At 36.6% G+C, this 19,853-nt stretch overlaps 1 long non-coding RNA gene and 1 pseudogene across 1 annotated transcript in view; both read right to left on the reverse strand.

The window, feature by feature from the left end:
- LOC139439054 (uncharacterized) overlaps nucleotides 1-19,853 on the reverse strand; it is a 130,487-nt gene that overhangs the window by 92,786 nt on the left and 17,848 nt on the right. The gene's annotated exons all lie outside the window — the stretch shown is intronic.
- On the reverse strand, nucleotides 6,483-18,715 carry LOC101430060 (zinc finger CCCH domain-containing protein 15 pseudogene; annotated as a pseudogene).

Consider the following 19,853-nt stretch of genomic DNA (forward strand, 5'->3'; position numbering starts at 1 on the left):
ACAGGGCAGTTTGAAGCCAGCTGGTGCCCCTTTTGTGGGTCTCTAGTCTTGTTCTGGCTGGGAAAGAATGATTTGGGAAACTTCTCTCCACTGTCCCCTTTCCCCAAATTTGTCCACCAGGCAAAGACAACTCGAGAAGACAAAAGCAGTATAAGAAACAATTGAAGGAGGTGGCCTGGGGCAAATGATTCCTTGTACTAAGATCTGCAGTGGAACAGATTTAAATGGAATTGTAAAGGGCCCAAATAACCAAAGCCATCTTGAAAAAGAAGAAAGATGGAGGATTCACATTTTCCAATCTTAAAACTTATCACAAAGCCATTGTAATCAAAGCTACATGGTACTGGCAAAGTAACAGACATATAAACCAATGGAATTGAATTGAACTGAGAATTTGGAAATGAACTGTCACGTTCATGGACAACTGATTTTTGACAAGGGAGCAAAGATCACTTAAATTAGGTAAAGAATAGTCCCTTCAACAAATTGTTTTGGGGAAATGGATGTCCATATGCAAAAGAATGAAGGTAGATTCCTACTTCACACCTTACACAGCTCAAAATGGATGAAAGTCCTAAATATAAGAACCAGAATTATAAAACTCCTAGAATAAAATGTTGGGAAGGATCTTCAGGACCTTGTGTTAGGCAATAGTTTCTTAGATTTTATATTCAAAGCACCATCAACAAAAGAAAAAATAGATAAATGGGACCTCGTCAAAATAAAAAAAACTTTCGCACATCAAAGGGTTTTTATCATGAAAGTGGAATGACAACATACACAGTGGGGGAAATATTTGGAAACCGCATGCCTGAAAAGGGTTTAACATTCAGAATCAGACTTTGATAATAAGAAGACAATCAACCCAATTAAAAAATGGGTAAAAGTCTTGAATAGACATTTCTCCAAAGAGGATATACAAATGGCCAAAAAGCACATGAAAAAAATGCTCAACATCATTAGACATTGGAAAATGTAAATCAAAATCAGAATGATATACCATTTCACATGCACTAGAATGGCAACTACTTTTTTTTAAAGGGGAGGATGTGAAGAAATAGAAATACACATTGCTGGTAGGAATGTAAAATGGTGCAGCTGCTGTGGAAACCAGTGTTGGTGGTTCCTGAGACAGTTAAGTGTAGAATTACCAAATGACCTAGCATTCTAATTTCTAGGTATATACTCCAAAGAACAGAAAACAGGGTCTTGAACAGATATTTTCACAGTAATATTCATAGTGGCATTATTCACAATTGCCAAATGATGGAAACATCCCAAGTGTCCTTCAGCACATTAATGGATAAACAAAAGTGGTATAGCCATATGATGGAATATTATTCAGCTGTAAAAAAGGAATGATGTTCTGATACATGTGACAATAAGGATGAACTGTGAAGATGTTAAGTTTAGTGAAATAAGCAGTCATAAAAGGACAAATACTGCATGATCTCACTAATATGACATAATTGGAATAAGCAAACTCATAGAGTTGGAATCTAGAATATAGTTTACCAGGAGCTGGATCAGGAGTAGGGTAGGGAAAGTTAGTACTTAAAATGTATTGTTTACATTTGGGATAATGAAAGTGTCTTCTAAAGAATGGTGATCATGGTAGCACAACTCTGTGAATATCATTAACAGAACTCAATTATGTATTTGAATGTGATAAAAGGGTAAATTTTAGTTTGTATATATGTTACTAGAATAAAAAGTTTTTTAAAATCCATGGAACTGCATAATAGTAAACTCTAAGCTAAGCCATGGACTGTAGTTAATAATACAATTATGAAAATGTACTTTTATCAATTACAAAAAAAATCTAAGATGTTAAGTAATAGGGTGGTACATGGGGATTCTTATTTTATGCATGATTTTTCTGTAAGCCCATAACTTTCCTCATTTTAAGAAAAAGTACATTATAGAATATTATGATGTATATATAACCATAACTATATATCTACTAGACAATTGCTTTGGAAATCTCTATACCCCTGTCCTGTAATATATTACATGTACAATCTAAGAGTGCCCACTGAAGGCAAGTAACTCAGGAATGTTATGTTGTAAAATATTAACACTGATTTTCTCTGAGTGTGTGTGATTTGGGGTATTTTTCTTATTTGGCATTTTGTGAATTTGCATTTTCTGAGTTTTCTATAATGGGTTTATATGAGAGGCTGTATAACATTGCAATAAAGAGCATAGACTCTAGAGTTAAACTTCGTGGATTTGGAGTGCAATTGCCAATTGCCAGTTACTCACTGTGTGACCTTGGAAAAGTTAATTATCCTCTCTATGCCTCAGTTTCTTCACAAGTAAATAGGGGTGATAATAATATAATCTTAAAACTACTGAAGCCTGAATCTCACCCCTGATGTTCTGATTCAATTGGGATGGACTGTGACCAGGGAATAGCCAATCCCATCTGCCCAGAGATTCTAACTTCCAGGCAAGTTTGGGAACCAAGATAGACTTTTTACCCTCTCATGGATTTCTTTAAGTAGGTCACATTTTCATCTTAATGAGATATGCTGTGAATACAAGTTGGATGATTTTTGGTGTTCCCTTCCCACTAAATTTATAGGAAAAGAAAAAAGGCATTGAGGACAAAAGCTAAAAATCAAATATTATTACAACATGTAAACCATGTATTTCTAATGCTACTAATTGACGACTTTAATATGACTTTAGTTATGGTTCATTACTGAAAATAGTGTCTTTTTTAATAGTGCCTCAGGACAGATGAATGAAATGTCACCATAAACTAATGGGTTCTGTTCTTGTTTTATATTATACATATTTTTTATTGCAATGTTCCTCTTGTCCTGACATTGAAATAAACTCCAAATAAGATTTCTTTATTTTAAGTGGATGAGCAGAACACTTAACTCTAACACTGGCTTTGAATCTTCCTAATGTTTTGAGTTTTATGGAACTATTTTCCATCAATTTATATTTTGGATAAAATTCCTTAGTTTAAGGAAATAATTGGTAAATTGACCATGGACTCAATAGGCCTTGATGTAAACTTGGCTTGGACATTATGGAATGCGCCTTTCTTGTTCAAAGTTAAAATGATGCTAGATAATCCTTATTGAGTGAAATGTAATTGAAAAGCTCACCACCACATCATAAAATCATAGAATCATACCACTTTAGAGCTGGAAAATCCCTCAGAGATTATCTAGTCTGACCACCTAATTTTATGGATGAAGAATCCAATAAAATACAGTTTCATTTTATCAAAAAATATGTTTGACTGAGCTCAACGGCCAGAAAATCTTCTCAAACACAAGCCAGTAGTGGTGGGAGGTGTGGGGGGGTTAAAGTATTATAGTGCCAAACCAATAAATATTCATTCATATGTCTTGTATGTTAGGCAGGACATGCTTCTGGAACTCTTTGCAAATGAGTCTTTTTACAGGAAAGATAAACTGAACTGAACTGGGAAAAGCCATTAGGAGGCAGAGCAGAATGTGTCTTTAAATGATAGTTTTATGATTTCATTGAGATAGAACCAGAGGGGTGGGGGAAGAGGAGGGAAGACAAACAAAATAATCATGAAGTTAGAATTTTATGTTCATTTCCCTGCCTTGCATTTTTTATGGTATTTGATGGCTTGGAATTTTATAAGGAATTGCTTTTGCCTTTCCATTCTGATTTCTTTACCCAGGACTTGGAAACAAGAAGTTTGAGATTGTTCTCTAAGAGGTAAACTTTTGAGATTGACCCATAATTGAGCAGTCTCCTTAAAGAGGCAGAGAAGTTTTCTGAACCTGTAACCCTTAATAGTGGCTTAAGAAAGAATGTACAGATGGGAAGGGTAGTGAGTTAGCCTTGGAGATACATCAGAAAAGGAAAAACACAGTGGGAAAGCTTGGCCATGGCCACCAAGGAAGATGGATATGATTTTCCAGGGGATGTTCTAGCTCCATTTTGATACTGAAGGTATCAGGTTACTCTCACTTGAAGCATTTAATGTTGAATTAACACTTAATCATTCTTTCTCAGATTCTGTGTTCACTGAAGCAAACTGTTGTTTATAATTTGCATGTCCATATTCTAGGCTCAGTGGGACCTGACTGACTGGTCTCAAAAGTGATCACATTTATGGCAATATGAGTTTGGTTGATGTGAGTCATATCTTGAAAAGGATCAGTTCTGACAAATCTGAGCCTCTGTGGCTAAAGAATAATCCCAGGAGAGAACTGACCAAGTTAGTGAGGTTCCATGAAGACTCTGGGGGATTTGTTGGCTTTTTCCAGCCTTTCTATGTTCTTGTTCTTATTTAACTTCTACAGTTTCTATAGTTTCTATTAAGCATTGGGAATAGATGGACTGGGGAGGTAGACACACCTTTTTATGAGAAGAAATGATATAGGTGGTTCAATGAAAGACTTGGGAGAAAGAACATAAACTATGCTTTCCATGTATTTGATGGAATAGGATTTGTCAAAGCACTTCCACATACATTTTTGCATTTGCTCTTCACAATCAGTTTGTAAAGTTGACAGGAGGATGGTGTCATTATTTCCATTCTAGAGGTAAGAAAAATGAGGCTTACAGAGGTCAGAAAGTGGAGCTAAGAATTAGAGCTCAGGTCTTTAAATTGTAACCCATGCTCTCTCTACAAGGAAGATTAAACAATTTCTTTTAAAAGCTGCCGTAATAGAACCTGAAGTAGTGATTTCAGTGGCATCTACGATGGCCACTGAATTGCACTGACTAGTCCAAAATAGGAAAAGAATGAAGATGGCAGGAGTTTTTAGGGACTTTTAGCATGAGAAAGCTGTCATAGATGTGCTAATGCAATATCTAGTGTTAGCACTGGAAGTCCTCCATGGAGAGAATGTCATTTTCCAGTGGAATGGTGAGCAAACCAGAGTCAAGGGAGGGGAGCCTCAGCATTCCACGTATATCCCAGAGGCATGGTGTGGTTTCAGAGATGACAATCTCCCTCTGAAAACCCTTAGAGAGACCTGGCTTACTTTGGTTCTTCATCCTCATCAAGCAAGTTCTAGCCTTTTTAGGCTTTCCATGAGAGAAAATGGCCACTTGTCTATAAAAGATAAATGATGAATCAGAGCTAGAGTATGAACTCCAGATCTCCAGGAAGGGAACTGAATTTATGTTCACATCGAATTTTCTCACCACACTCTTCACCCAGGTAAGGAGAAGTAGTCATTCTTCTTACACAGTCAAAATGTAGAGATTGGTTTTGTTCTAACAAAAAATAAAGCTCCCCAAACTCCTCATTTGTAAAACACATGTCAATTTTAAACATGCTCTCATACCTTTCTTCTGTAGTTAAGATAATAATAGTCCATTTCCATACATGTCATGAGAAGGAGGTATTCCAATTAATTGGTGTCTGTCACCGGACTCCAGCTGGCTAAGTGCTAATGCATTCTTAGAGAAGTCTTTGAACATTTCACAAACATTGTAAATAGCCTCAGTATAACTGATTGTTGTTCATAATGGCATTAGTAAAATGGGGAAAAAAAGGACTTTAATGAAGGAGGCTAATTGATGGCATTTGAAGGAAAATGTTTACTTGTAGGTTTGTGTTTGGGACTAGGTAATGGTAATTTCAGGCAAGAACTTCAGTAGAAGCCATAGCTGGTTTAACTTTCTTCAACTCAAATGTTAACATCTGGATCAAAGTACTTTTGGGGTGCACTGCTGAGAAAAGCTGTGGACTCAAGGCTAATGATGTTCCCTTTTGAAAGGGGAATTAAGCTGATAGTCCTCTACCAAAGCTAACCCCAGAAGAGAAAAGAGTTACCCACAATTTAATGAAAGGGTTAGTAAACAACATTAAAGATTTCCTCATAGGCAAAGCTTTCTATGAATCCCTCCACCACCCCCTCCCCACCTTTTTTACAACTTTATTGGCAAAAAGGAAGAGGAAAAGTTTAAAATAGTTTAAAGCAGAGCATTGCAGCTTATCCTGTTGGATTAAAGAAGTTTCATTTTAAATGTCCATTTGGCTAACTGTCCGAAGAGATACAACCCTGAATGTGCATATGCAGTTTCCTTTACAAAGTACAGTGCTTGTATTTTAAGCTATCTTCTTAATATATAAATACATAGGAAATCAAATCACCCATTAAAAACTGCATTAAGTGTAAGGTATTTTAAATTTAAATTTATGTTGTTCCTGGTATTAACACAGGCCTAGGGAAAATCAAAACTGGAAAAGCAGTTACATTTCCCACTTGAGTGGGTAGTTACCACAATCATTTTCTGCAATGACCATTCTGTTTCAATTTATCATAAACTACTCTGAACTTACTGTGAGATGTAGTCAGTCAGAAGAGAAGATGTAGGGAGACTATGCCTTTTTTGGAGAAGCATAAGTCCTCTGTAATCAGCAAGGGAAATAAATATCCTGTTGTAGAATTCTAGGTGGGAAAAATTTAATATAGTCAATTTTAACTTGTGTAAAGCTGACAATTTTTTCATTGACTTGTTTGGTGTCATTCTTCTAAATCAAGTGGGTTTCACTCTTCTTCTAGTTCACCCAAGTATTTCCCAGTAAAAAGATTTTCATCAACAGCATTGATGGCTCCATTTTCATGTCCTGTTCTTTCATCGCCCTCTTCCAAATCACTTCTACCATTTTCAGCCCTACAGCCAGAAGCTTCACTTAATTTGTTTTCATCTTTTTCTGATGTATGTATACATGCTGAATCATCCAAGACTAGCTACAGTAATACTTGTCTCATCTATTTCTCTTGGAATATACAGCCTTAAATCTATGTCATTCATGCCCACAGAATCATCGACCTCATCACCACCTGATCTATCCCTGGAGATAAGGAGTGTCATCTGCTTCCTCCTCCTCTTCATCAACCAGTGCAGGAAGAAATTCAAACACTTCATGACCACTGATGACTAGTGCTTTCCCTGCTTTGAAGTCTCCTTTCCTTTTTTCCATACCTTGTTGAAGTTTATCAATCTTTTCTTGTCTTCTTCTTTTCTCCCATGCAAGAAAAGCTTCTAAAGTGGTTTTGGTAACATTTGGACTAAGGGCAGAACACTCTTTCAACTAGATCATCTAATGAAATTTCAACTTCTTTCTCTTCTTTCTTTTTATCTTTTTTCACCATAAATCCAGGAGGAAATGTATGATATGTGTAAGTATCAACCCCTCCAGGGCATACCTCAAACCAGCCACACTTGTTGTTTTCAGTAGCTTCAAGGAAATGCTTGCATACTATTTGTGTCTTTGGTTTTTTTCTTTTCCTCCTCACTATGCTTCTTCACTAGTTCTTCCAGCTTTTTCTCATCCCTGGTCTCTTTCTCAAGTTCTTCATCTCTTGTGTCAATGTAAACACTTACTTCTCATGTTTTCTTTTCTTTTTCCTAAGATACCGTCTATATTTTTCCTTTGAGTTTTGTAGGAGGACATCTTTGGTTATTGTAAAGCTGAAGAAACTAAAATGCCAAGTGGAAGAGAAGTAGTAAGAAAACTGATGGAGAATAGCCATTCATATTTCTGTACAGAGATCCCTGAATAATGAATATTTAGAAACAGGCAGTTTGGAATGTATTAGTGCCCCATTAACAACTATCTAGAGAATGTATACCCTAGTTAAGTCATGTTATTCACAGTGTTTAAAAGACAGATAAACAATAATAGGGAAGGGAAATAAAGTAAACAAGGTTTATTCTAGGAATGTCTTACAGGAAAAAATAAGATGTTACAAATCTTAGGATATTTGTTTACCACAGTCAATCAATATATACGAAGAGCCCACTGAAGCAATGTCTGGATTCTGAGACCCAGGGAGATAAAAGGTTATGTATTATCTACTCATAATCTTGGAATTATATTTCAGTAAATAATATAAAATCTCAGCTCATCAACCCTTTGTCTTGAGCTATTAAGTGTTGCATATTTGACTGGTTTAATATTATTTTCCTTCTTAGGGTTGCCTTTTTATCTGCTGGAGTTGAGGGCTGCTAAAGAAAAGCTGCCCTCAATCAAAAGTATTTTCAACCTGACTCTTTGCCAAAGTATGTCTTTGGGCATTGGTTTCCTTTTCTTTTCACAGTGGGGTACTGTTAAAAAACATTCATTGGGAAAATATCTATTTTCAGATATTATTAACATTTGTTATTCTTGTTACTAGTGTGGAAATAATAGTTAACAATTATTGTGTACCTATCAGTAGACTAAGGATTATAAATTATCTTATTTAATCTTTCCAACAACATTGAAATGAAGATACTGTTATAATTTTCATTTTGCTGATGGAGAAACTTATACTTGGAGAGAAGTGCCATAACTTGGTCATACATCTAGGAAGTGGTAGAACCAACCCCAATTGACTTCTTAAACACATTCCCCTTCATCCACTCTTCTTCCTCCCCTTCCTCCCTCCATTCCTTCCTCTTCCCTTCCTTTTCCTCCTCTTCTTTCTCCTTCTTCTTCCCTCCCTCCATTCCTCCTTTTCTTCACATCTTTCGTTCAGCTGATATTTACCAAGCTCCTACCACATGCTAGGCAGTGACCTCTTCATCAAAGAGTCAGAGTTAATCCCAAATTTAGGGTCAATTACTTTACCTCTTTTTCCTAACACTCCATCTCATAATAGGATGTTGGCTAAAAAGGACCAGTACAGAGAAGTTTTAAGAGGGGAGGGGAGGGAGAAATACACCTGCAAGTTTGCCTTGGAAATGATTGCCTGTATAGAGTTCTTACTCAGAACTGGGGACTAAGAATCAGGTTAATTGATGCACTTGATCCCCAGGAAGGTAAATAAGTGGTGACATGAAGTATGCAGAAGAAAACAAATTTCTAAACCTTACTAAGGACATGTTCTGCTTCTCATTCTTTCCCAATTCTAAATTATTTTTTTTCTTCACTTTTCCCTTACTTCTCTATCTCTTTCCCCATTCAGCTGAAGACTGATAAAACTCATTGAAACACCCTTTTCTTACCTATGTTAGTAAAATATACTTAAAAAAAATAGAATTCAAATACTACCATTTCTTCAATTTGCTATTTTCGACAGGTTAAAATAAGGGATCGGGCACTCATATTCTTAAGATCTTCTTGGTTTGTCGTAATCACTATGTACAAGTCATTAAGATTCAAATAGTTCAAGGCTGAGTGTGCCTCATTTATTCAACTGTGAAAGCCACATAGTGGTGTGGCTAATTATTGCTTAGAAGGTGCTGGAAGTTCTTCAGATAAAAGCCACCATGAAAGCATGTGGAATCATTATAGTAATCATGGCTGCAAAGCAAATAAACACTTTTTTTCACCAAAGGTCACAAACTTATGAACTGAGTCACAATGCAGAGAATGGGCTTAACCTTTACAAAAACGAATGGAACTGTTTACTGCTTAGTCACATACTCTACCTAACAAATAACCCAGGACAGATTCCAGCAGGATCTCAGAAGAACTGTTCTTCCCCGGACCTCTTTGTGAATTCCCCCTATGCTTTGCAGAACTTGGTAATCTTTATAAGGAGGGTCAGCTTGATGGCATCCTCTCTGTAACTGTGGGAAGGAATAATGCACACAGCACGTGTGCACCCACTCCTCAACTAATTGTTGGTGATCCTTGAGCCTATTTTACCTCCTTCCTTTCCTCCCTCTTAATGCCATGTTCTGATTTTGCCTGTTTCCAGGCAGCCATTGCTCTGGCAGAACTATCCTGATGCCCAGAGAGAATACGGCTTGTCTGGGAATCCCACCAAAGATTTAAGCACTTAAGGAGGCTTCATTATGAAAAGCACAATAAATGGCCAAGACTGTATTTCAACTCCAGTGGTTTATTTTCCCTGCTGTTTTGTAATGGGTTGTAAATATAAGGGGTCCCATTGTAAGTCATTATCAGCATAAAAGATCCGTGATTTGCTAGTTAGGGGTTTGGTCACACCAGGCAGGCATGCTGCCTCCAATAAAGCAGCAGACCCCACTTCCTCCTGGTGTTGAACATTTTTTAATAAACTCTCTGAGGAAAGAACTCATGTTTCAGGTCATGCACCCTCGCCTCCCAGGCCCTCCTATAAATGCAGGATCCCCAGGGAAGGAGGAACTGCCTTTTCACTTATCAGCAAGGATACCTAACATACTTTACTTAAAAAAATTATGTTGGGAGATATTGAATCCCAAATTTATGTCGTTTCTACCTGAAGATTATGCCCACCTTGAGGGAACTTCAAAGGAATGTGACTTTCCAAATAAGTCAACATTCCAAGAAGTCAGAAGGGGCAGATTAAAATAGATGTTGCTTGAAATAACATTTGAGGTCTGTTCTGCATTGCTGAGTGCTTAAGACAGCAAAGACATCTGATTTACAGAGTGCTATGGTAGGCCATCAGCTCCCAGATTCATCTCAAAAGTCATGTGAAGCTCTTTTTGATGGAAAGATCTTACTTTAGGGATTGTGCTTTTCTGCCAGTAGGGATTACCAGCCTATTTCAAATCAGTGACTTCCTTTTCTGTGGCAACAATTAGAGGACAATGAAAGTATTCTGCTTTGGGAAAATAATTTGTGAACAAGTATAACGGGGTATCCTGAACACTGGTACAAAGTGAATCACCTCATTAAATGCAACCTGTCTGAGATATATGGTTGTATTTTTTAAATGGGCAGCTCAGTCCTATGAGGTTCTTTAGTTTTATGAGTATTATTGCTGTTATTAGTATTATTAATTGTCAGCTGACACTCCAAAGGCAAGAAACAATGACTTCATTTAGAAAACAGAAAAAGAAGGGACCTCCAGGCCTGTGGCTGGGCAGGAAAAAGCTAAGCCAGAAAGACCTGTTTCTGTGTTATTCTTTTTTTTTTTTTTTTTTTAATTTTTTTTATTTTTTATTGACTTTGTAATAATATTACATTAAAAATATATATGTGAGGTCCCATTCAACCCCACCCCCCCCACCCCCCCTCTCCCCACCCCCAACAACACTCGTTCCCATCATCATGACACATCCATTGGATTTGGTAAGTACATCTTTGGGCACCTCTGCACCTCATATACATTGGTTCACATCATGGCCCATACTCTCCTCTATTCCATCAAGTGGGCCCTGTGAGGATTTACAATGTCCGGTGATTACCTCTGAAGCACCATCCAGGGCAGCTCCATGTCCCAAAGACGCCTCCACCTCTCATCTCTTCCTGCCTTTCCCCATACCCTTTGTCCATTATGTCCACTTTTCCCAATCCAATGCCACCTCTTCTATGTGGACATTGGATTGGTTGTGTCCATTGCACCTCTATGTCAAGAGGAGGGTCAGATTCCACCTGGATGCTGGATGCAATCCTCCCATTTTCAGTTGTAATCACTCTAGGCTCCATGGTGTGGTGGTTGTCCTTCTTCAACTCCATCTTAGCTGAGTGTGGTAAGTCCAATAAATCAGATTGTAGGTGCTGGAGTCTGTTGAGGCTCAGGATCTGGCTATCACATTGTCAGTCCAGAGATTCAAATCCCCTAAATATATCTTAAACCCCAACATTAACTGCACCTCCAGCACATTAGCATGAAAGTCTTATGAAGGGAGATCCCATCTGAGTCCAGATTCATCACACATAAACACCATTTCCAAAGAGGGGCCATCTGCCCTGGTAGTTAACCCCATCGGCCATGACCATAACTCCCATGGGTCTCTTTAGCCCTCAAAGGAACCAATATCTGGGGGTTGTATCTGCTTTATCTGTCTCTCTGACTCTGCTCAGTTGTGCATGAGGGCAAACCTTCTGCCAGCCTCCAGACTCTTTTTTAGAAACTCGTAGCCATATAAACTCATTTCTCCTTTCCATTTCCCCCTTACTTTAGGTCAAACAGCATTTTAAAGTCATGGTATTTTATGTAGACATGGATATTCTGCTGATCCGCATTGAACCTTCCGTATAAGGTCATTTTCCAGTTGCATCATCAGTTGGTAGTTGATAGTGGTCCCTCGTTGCCAGGGAGGCTCATCCCCGGGTGTCATGTCCCACGCTGGGGGGAAGGCATTGCATTTACATGCTGAGTTTGGCTTCGAGACTGGCCACATTTGAGTAACATGAAGGCTGACAGAAGGAAATTCCCAGGCACAAAGTCGCTCTAGGCCTTGTTATTATTTTGGGTTTATCAGCTCACAAGCATAGTCATTAGTATCAGGGGCTCACTGTTGAACCCTCACTCCCTCCCGGTCCCCACCACTGTACCTGGGAGACTGTCGCTGCTCCCCTAGGGACCACGACAGAGCACCACTGGCCAGGAACCCAGTACCCCCCCTACTGTGGTTTTTAATTGTTGCCACTATGAGTATATCCAAACATTACCATGCACCCTGGACATATGTTCTGTACAGCTCCCTGTCAGTCATATATCATCTGTCATTGGTATCCCATACCAGTATCCCTCCATTGCCATTGTTGAAACACTCTGTGATCCAGAACTCCCCGAAATTTGAAGCCCAATATAATGTCATGGTCCCTTACTAGGGAATGGCATATAGCGATGAGTTTAAAGGATAGATAAAGAACTTGGATAAAGTTAGATAAAGAACTTAGATAAAGAATGTTGACTTGAAAAAATTCCACATCCTATTTTTTTCTTTTCTTTTTTTTTTTTTTTTTTTTCCCCCCCCCCCCCTAATTATTCAGCTTTTCTTCTCTGTGTTATTCTTAAAGCATCAGAGAGGTGAATTCTAGGGCTTCCTTTCATAATGGTCTTCAAAGGGGCTCAAAATTCTTTTCATCTTTTAACTGAAATTCTCTTTCTTCAGTGTAATTCACTTTAACTTAACAAAACCATACTATTTAGTAGTGGGTACAAACATATATACACACATATAAATACCACTTTACAGAGCTTTGATGCAATTCTGAAATCAACCAAGGTCTGAAAACACAAAGTTATATTAGTAGGTTTGGTGCTAAATATAATTTTCAACCTAAACTGACCAAAATTTATATGACACTACTGATAATCTTTATAAGTCCTTTATTCTGAATAAGTACAGAGTTAGGCATAGAACTATTAGTTGTTTTTAAAAACAGAAGATTGCTCCAGTTCTCACTGGGGATGTTATGGAACATATGGTGAATATATCATATCGTCTTTCTAAAATTAAAAAATAAAATTAAGAACTCTGAAACACATACTGCCTCAAGGGTTTTGCTCAGGGAATTGCAGCTCTATATTGTAATGCTTCTCAAGTAGAAGGATTACAGCAATGTCTATTATAGTATAATATCATTTGTATAATATAAAACATGTGTATTAAAATATCAGAATTGAAGAGAATCTTTAAGTTAACAATTCAACTTCCTTCTCAAAGAAAACAATCTCTACTACCACATTTCTGACAGCCATTCATTCAGCTTATCTGATTACTTCTATTACTGGTAGTCTTTTCTACTGCTGGTCAGCTAGATTTCCTTCTGTTTAGCCAGTTTCTTTTGCCATAACTTCCCTCCTCAGTTCAAGTTCTTTTTCATGGTCAAGCTGGATAAGTACAGCATAATATATACCTGGTCCAACAGTACTGTCATCTTCTAGGTGCTTTCCCTCATTTACTCACTTATTTAGACTTTTTAAAATGATTTGAGATCTTTGAATCAAAGTTTTAGTCCATAAATATTAATGCCATTCAGTGGATGCTTTTGCTTTTCATAATTCTGATTTCTCCCCCTAATTTTATAGATGAGTCTTTTAAAATACCCTATACATTTAAAGGACAAACAAAAGAGTAAGTTCTGAATGAATGCAAGGGTTTCTCCCCCTACACACCTGCTTAGAGGGGAATATTAACCTCCTCTAACAGAGTATAGATACTGTATCTTCTTCATCAACTGGTCTGAGAATCGAGTGCAGCATTCAGGGACCTCAGAGAAGGTGTTGCCCGGGGTAAACTACATCTACCTACAAGGTTGGAAATGTACATTTCCAAAATATTCTCAGAACAAACTAAGCTGTGCATATCTAGAACTATTATTTTTTAAAATTATATAAAGAAAAAAAATGTATTTATGAAAACCACTTTAAAAAGAGAAGCCGTAAAGACTAATAATTATTTCCTGACAATGCTGGATCATCTAAGAGGCTCTTGATGATCAAAGTAGAGTCATACATTTTGAAACATTTCTGCCGCACAAAGACCTTTTGGAGGTCAGGAGTAAGTATATATGAGACTCAAAGATTTGGAGTGGAATGACTCCTATGGCTTGGAAAACATATTCCAAAGTGGCTGACAAAGTAACACAATAATTCTCCAAATGATCTCTTCTTCTGAGATTTGAAAACCTTAAATATGTCCAAGTTTCTGTACTTCTTGTCTCTCTGCAAAGACATACACATATCCTTGTATCACCCTTATTTTCTAACCTTACCACCCAACCTCAAACTCAAATTCAATGCCTTTTAATTTTAGAAAGGAGCCACCTGGACCACTATCAGACAAGGAAGTATGTATTTGCCAGGGGCAAATTTCCCTGCATAAACCAAAAGATCAGTGTTTTCCCTCATTTTACTGTAACTTCGTTACTATGGTATTTGCTCTTTACTTTCAGCCAGGTAGCTTCTTTCATTATATGTCATTCTCAAAATATGCTAATCTGTTTCACTAAGTCCAAAGCTGTTTTACAATAGATTTAAAAACTTCCAGGCTACAAATTATTTACTGGTAGTTAATTTAACACTAATTTATATAAATTTTAGTTTACAGTCCACCTGGATTGATTTAACAAAATACTCAACTTTTCCAGATTGTCTTTTTATTTTTAGTCCAAATCAGGAATGTCTTATTAGCTTTGGTTAAAGGAATTTATATGTTATCACATCCCCTGAAGTAAGTGTATCACCATTCATCCTGCCCTTGAGTAAACACATACACACACACAAACAAACACAGTGTCCTATAAAACCTTTGCCAGACATATACCCAGTTTTTTTCTTTTCTTTTTCATTAAACATGCTATTCCTTAGTGAATCATACCACTGCCTGGTTCACATTGTTGTGGTTCTTAATTTTTGAGTTTGAATCCTCTTACTTAAAATTCTACTTTATTATTTCTGAAGTGCATTTGCACATTAAGATAGCCAAGATCTTTCCTGGCTAACTAACATCCTCTCTCTGACCTCCATATGGAAGGTGCCACCTTGGAGACAGTAGAGAATGAGAGCTTTGTGTGTTTCATGGTGCTTCCTACACCCCACTCAAATTCCTGCAGAGGCTTGGCTTTGAGTTGGCCTGGATCTTGGGAAAGGCAACACCCTTCACTAGACTTCCAGATAGAACCTTCTTCATAATCCCGATCATACTGATGTCAAATTCACACTCATTATCATTATGCCACCTGGTTTGTGTTATCTCTCCCTCTAAATAATTGTTCAAATAATTCCTTGAATCAGGTTTTGGTTGCACATGGACCCAAACCATATCCAATGAGTGGCTTCTTTGCCTTTGTTGACCTACTGTCTTCTTTTAGCATATGGTAATTTTTAATGGGCAAACCAGAGAGGTATGTCTACTCTAGAGAAATCAAATGATGACTCTAAATACCCAACAAGCAGAAGATAAGGAACCTTTTCTCGCTTTCTTGTAATTCCTTCTGCTACTTTGCCAGATACTTCATTCCCATTTCTCTAGGCCTTCTCTAATTCCATGTGGGCTCCAATTCCATGTTGAATTAGGAGACAGAAACACTTGGATGAGATTTTTGCCTCTGACATTTATTAATTGTCTGTGTCTCAGTTTCCATTTGTAAGATGAGATAATAACAGTACTTGTTTCACAAGCTTTTTGAGAAGCCTCTTCCTTATGTCAATAGACTTTTTGAGCAAATAAAGATATTACATTAGATTTAATTTTAAAAATAGACAGTAGACTGAGAAAAGCTTTAACATCTTCCATCTCTCAGTTCCCCATTTAATCTGACATTGATCAAAATCTGTTTGTGGTGAATACTTGTTTCTAGAGACTGTAAAGGAGTGTTCATTGAAAGAGAGATGTATGCTTAAGTCTCAGTTATTCACAGGACCTAACATAATAGTTTCAGATTTATAAATACTCAGATCCTGGCTCTGTTTTCTTAGATGATAATAAGTTCACAGTTGTCTTATCTAGTGATTACATATATTGTAAAGGGCCATATTATAATCAAATATACCAAGAGACATGAGCTGAATGTGACTTTAATATGCTGGCTTGTTATTATATTTCTGACATTAAAAAGTATCCTGCAAGATTAAACCTCTTCACTTTTACTGAAGAAGGATAATTTGCTACAGATTAAAGTCAAAACAATGAAACTGCTTATGGAAAAATGACCTTTCTTGTTCTTACATGTATCAAGTAGATTCTCAGGGAAGCAAGCCCAGCAGGGATTCCTTTTAACTAACTGACTAAATCCACAAGCCATGAAGGAAACATTACTTACTTTATTATGCTAAACCAATGTATTCAGTCACTAGAAGCCCATGAGATTTCATGGAGTCACCTTGTTGAGATAATATTTGTTAGACCTAGCTTGGTGATATTAGGTTGTTGTTTTTTTTAAACTCCAAGGCTGTATTTTCACTTCTAATATTTATAACAAAATACTTGTGATGTAATCTCATCAACATCTGATACCATCAGGATTGAGAACCTGGTTTAAATCTTGTTCCCATACCTCAAATAAGGCTGAATACTTTGGTCATGAAGATATATTTTCATCTGCTATTTTCTTCTTTCTGGAGGGAGGTAGTCTGCAGAGACAGTCCAAGGTTTTATTTCATATATATACATATAATATAATTTTTATCAATTTTACTGAAAGGTATTCATAAACAATGCAATCTATGTAAAGTGTATAATCAATGGCATTTGGTATAATCATTGAGTTGTGCATTCTTCACTTCAATATCACCTGTATATTTGTATATGTTCTTAAGTATGTCCATGTTTAAGATAGATCCAAGTTTGTATAGTTTCACTAATTTCTGAAGAATCATCTGGAATAATAAGAGGAGTTGATATACATTAAGGGTAGCAGAGAAACATAAAGATGAAAATAAAAGAATTAGTCTAAAATAAGTAATTGGCTGCCTCTTATAAGAAGAGTACAAGTAGCATGTTCACAACATAATTTGCTTCTATGTTCTTATGCAAAGAAGATAGATCGTTCTGGTATTTCCATAAGTGTGTGTACCCAATTGATCCAATCCCAAATTTCATAAATAGGTTGTAAAAGCATTGTATTTATGTAGTATTTTCCCAAATTGCTTTCATAACCATTACTTCATTTCTTTCTCTCAATACCTTTCTAAGATTTGTTAAGGCAAATGATTAATTATCAAAATTTCATCAAGGAGGAACATATGACACAGAAACATAAGAGCTTGGGGGGAGGGGGGAACCACAAATGAATTTCACTGTCTCCTAGGAGAGAAAACCTTACTGAATATCATTTCCTAAACATTCATTCACCTTAGTTTCCTTCATGCTGATTCAGTCAGACTAATATTCTTCCCATCTTCTCCATGCAGGCTGTTTTAGTTTCCTAGGCTGTTCCAGCAAATGCCATAAAATGAGTTGGCTTAAACCATGGGAATTTATTCACTCTCAGTTTGAGGACAGGAAAATGTCCAAATCAGGGCATCATCAAGGTGATGCTGTCTTCCAGAAGATCGGCTGCCGGTGATCCTTGGCTCCTCTGCCACATGGCAAGGGACATGGCAGCATCTGCTGGTTTTTCTCTTCTCTTCCAGGTTTTGTTGATTTCAGCTTCTTGCATCTGTGGCCCTCTCTCTCTGTATTTACTGTGTTTATAAAAGACTACAGTAATAGAATTAAGACCCATCCTGAATGAGGTGGACCACACTTTAACTGAAGTGCCTTCATCAAAAGACCCTACTTGAAATAGGTTTATATCCACAAGAGTAGATTAGATTTAATAACTTATTTTTCTGGGATACATATATTTCTAACCACTACACTGGCTTTAAGACTACCTTCTTCTAAGTAGCATGAAGAACATAACAGTTGAGTTCTGGAGTTTATTTGAATTGGTTTGTATATATGACTAGTATGGAACATATGCAAAAGCTAACAAAGATTAACTTTTCCAATTCCCTGTTTCTGTCATTAGCAAATTTTTTAATGCCATAGTCTTATAATTACCAAGTTTATATGCCTTAATAAACTATCTCCTTATAGCAGTCAGGGTTCTCCAGAGAAACAAACTAATATGAAATATTATATTAGTTTTTGCTCTTAAGACCTTCATGTGATTGGATAAGGCCCATCAGCATGGTCAAGGGCAAGTTCCTCTCTCTAAAAACAACTGATTTTAGATTCTAATCAAATCTACAAAATACTTAACAGCAGCATCTCAGCTAGCATTTGACCAAACAACTGGACACCACAGTGTAGTCAAGTTGACATATATTGATACTCCTGATACTTAAAACAACCTGATACTTAAAAGCTACAATTCATAAAGTACTACACTCAGAAAAAAAGTGCTGTTTGCTGGCCCCTTGAGGAGAGCTTGTAATAGCTCTTTGCCTTCCTGAAAGTTAAAGCAGGTAATCTTTTCAGTGTTGTTTGCAAAAATGTAACTTGATCATTACGTAAAGTTTAGAACTAAAAACTCAACTGGAAGACCCTATGTATGGATGAAGTTACCTGTAAAAGCTGATTTCAGATTATACTTAGAATCCTGTACCAGAGACAGGAGTGATAGATTGCAAATGGATGAATTCAGGGTCATTCCAGCTAATAGTATTGTAAAAGAGTATTTGAATCTCCTGTTTTTAATCATATGCAGGGAGGTAGATTACTATGAGGATTCATCAGACCCAGACACCATAACGATATGTGATGTGTCTGAGCATTTTCCAAAATAATGACTATTTTAGACTCTGAGTTTGATGGAGGGCGTTTTTAGAGTAGATGATTCCCTCATAAGATTATATTTCATCTAAAATTAGTATTGAGTTGGTTAGAGCTTTGAAGGAAGAAGTAAGCTAATTGTAGACTAGAAACTGACATTTTAGGAAGTTTCTATAGAATCCAATTTTATGACATTGAAGATTTGCATTTTGCATTTTTTCCTCTATTAAGAGACAACCAACAATACATATATATTTTTACTCTTTGAGGAATCATTGGAGACTGTTCTTAAAAAATAAAAAAAAATACACATTTGTTTACTGTTTTATACCTCTATGATTATTGAAACATTATTGTATTATATATTTTGTATTTATATGTTATGTATTCTAAATTTATACATGGCTGAAGAACAACATATGGAGTGAAATCTACGATATTTCAGCTTCTATTGACTTAAGCCATTTAAATATGAGATATTTAATACAACTTTTTCTTTGTTCACAGGCTAAAAAGTGTTTAAAATTACTTTCCTATATTTGAAGGTAAAATGAAACCCTTTACACACTTGTCTGAATCTGTTTCACCTTTATGATAGGCTGATGGATACTTAAAGGGAAATTGATTGCATTATGGTTTCAAAACAATTGAGTCTAGCTCACAAAAACTTGGGTTAAAAAAAAGCACTTACATAATTTTTTTAAGAAGCCCATTGAATATCTTTTCTAAATCTTTAAGAAATCAGGAAGAAAAAGCTGTAGATTCCAGAAAGACAGAAAACTTGACCCAAAAGGTAAATTTACACCTGAGACTTGGAAGACAGGAACTTTTAGTCAGTTTTGGCAAACCACATGGTGTTCCTCCTTCTCTTGGTGTCCTGAGTTTTCCTCCCATGTCTGTGCATTTCTTATAACTCAGGAATTCTCTAAAGGCTAACATTTTAGTTTCAGAAGGAGGAATAATAACAGCAACAATACAGTCTTAACTGGATGGAGCAAAAGATACTGCCATTGTGA

This window comes from Dasypus novemcinctus, chromosome 5 (assembly GCF_030445035.2).
Source record: "Dasypus novemcinctus isolate mDasNov1 chromosome 5, mDasNov1.1.hap2, whole genome shotgun sequence".
Classification (NCBI taxonomy): domain Eukaryota; kingdom Metazoa; phylum Chordata; class Mammalia; order Cingulata; family Dasypodidae; genus Dasypus; species Dasypus novemcinctus.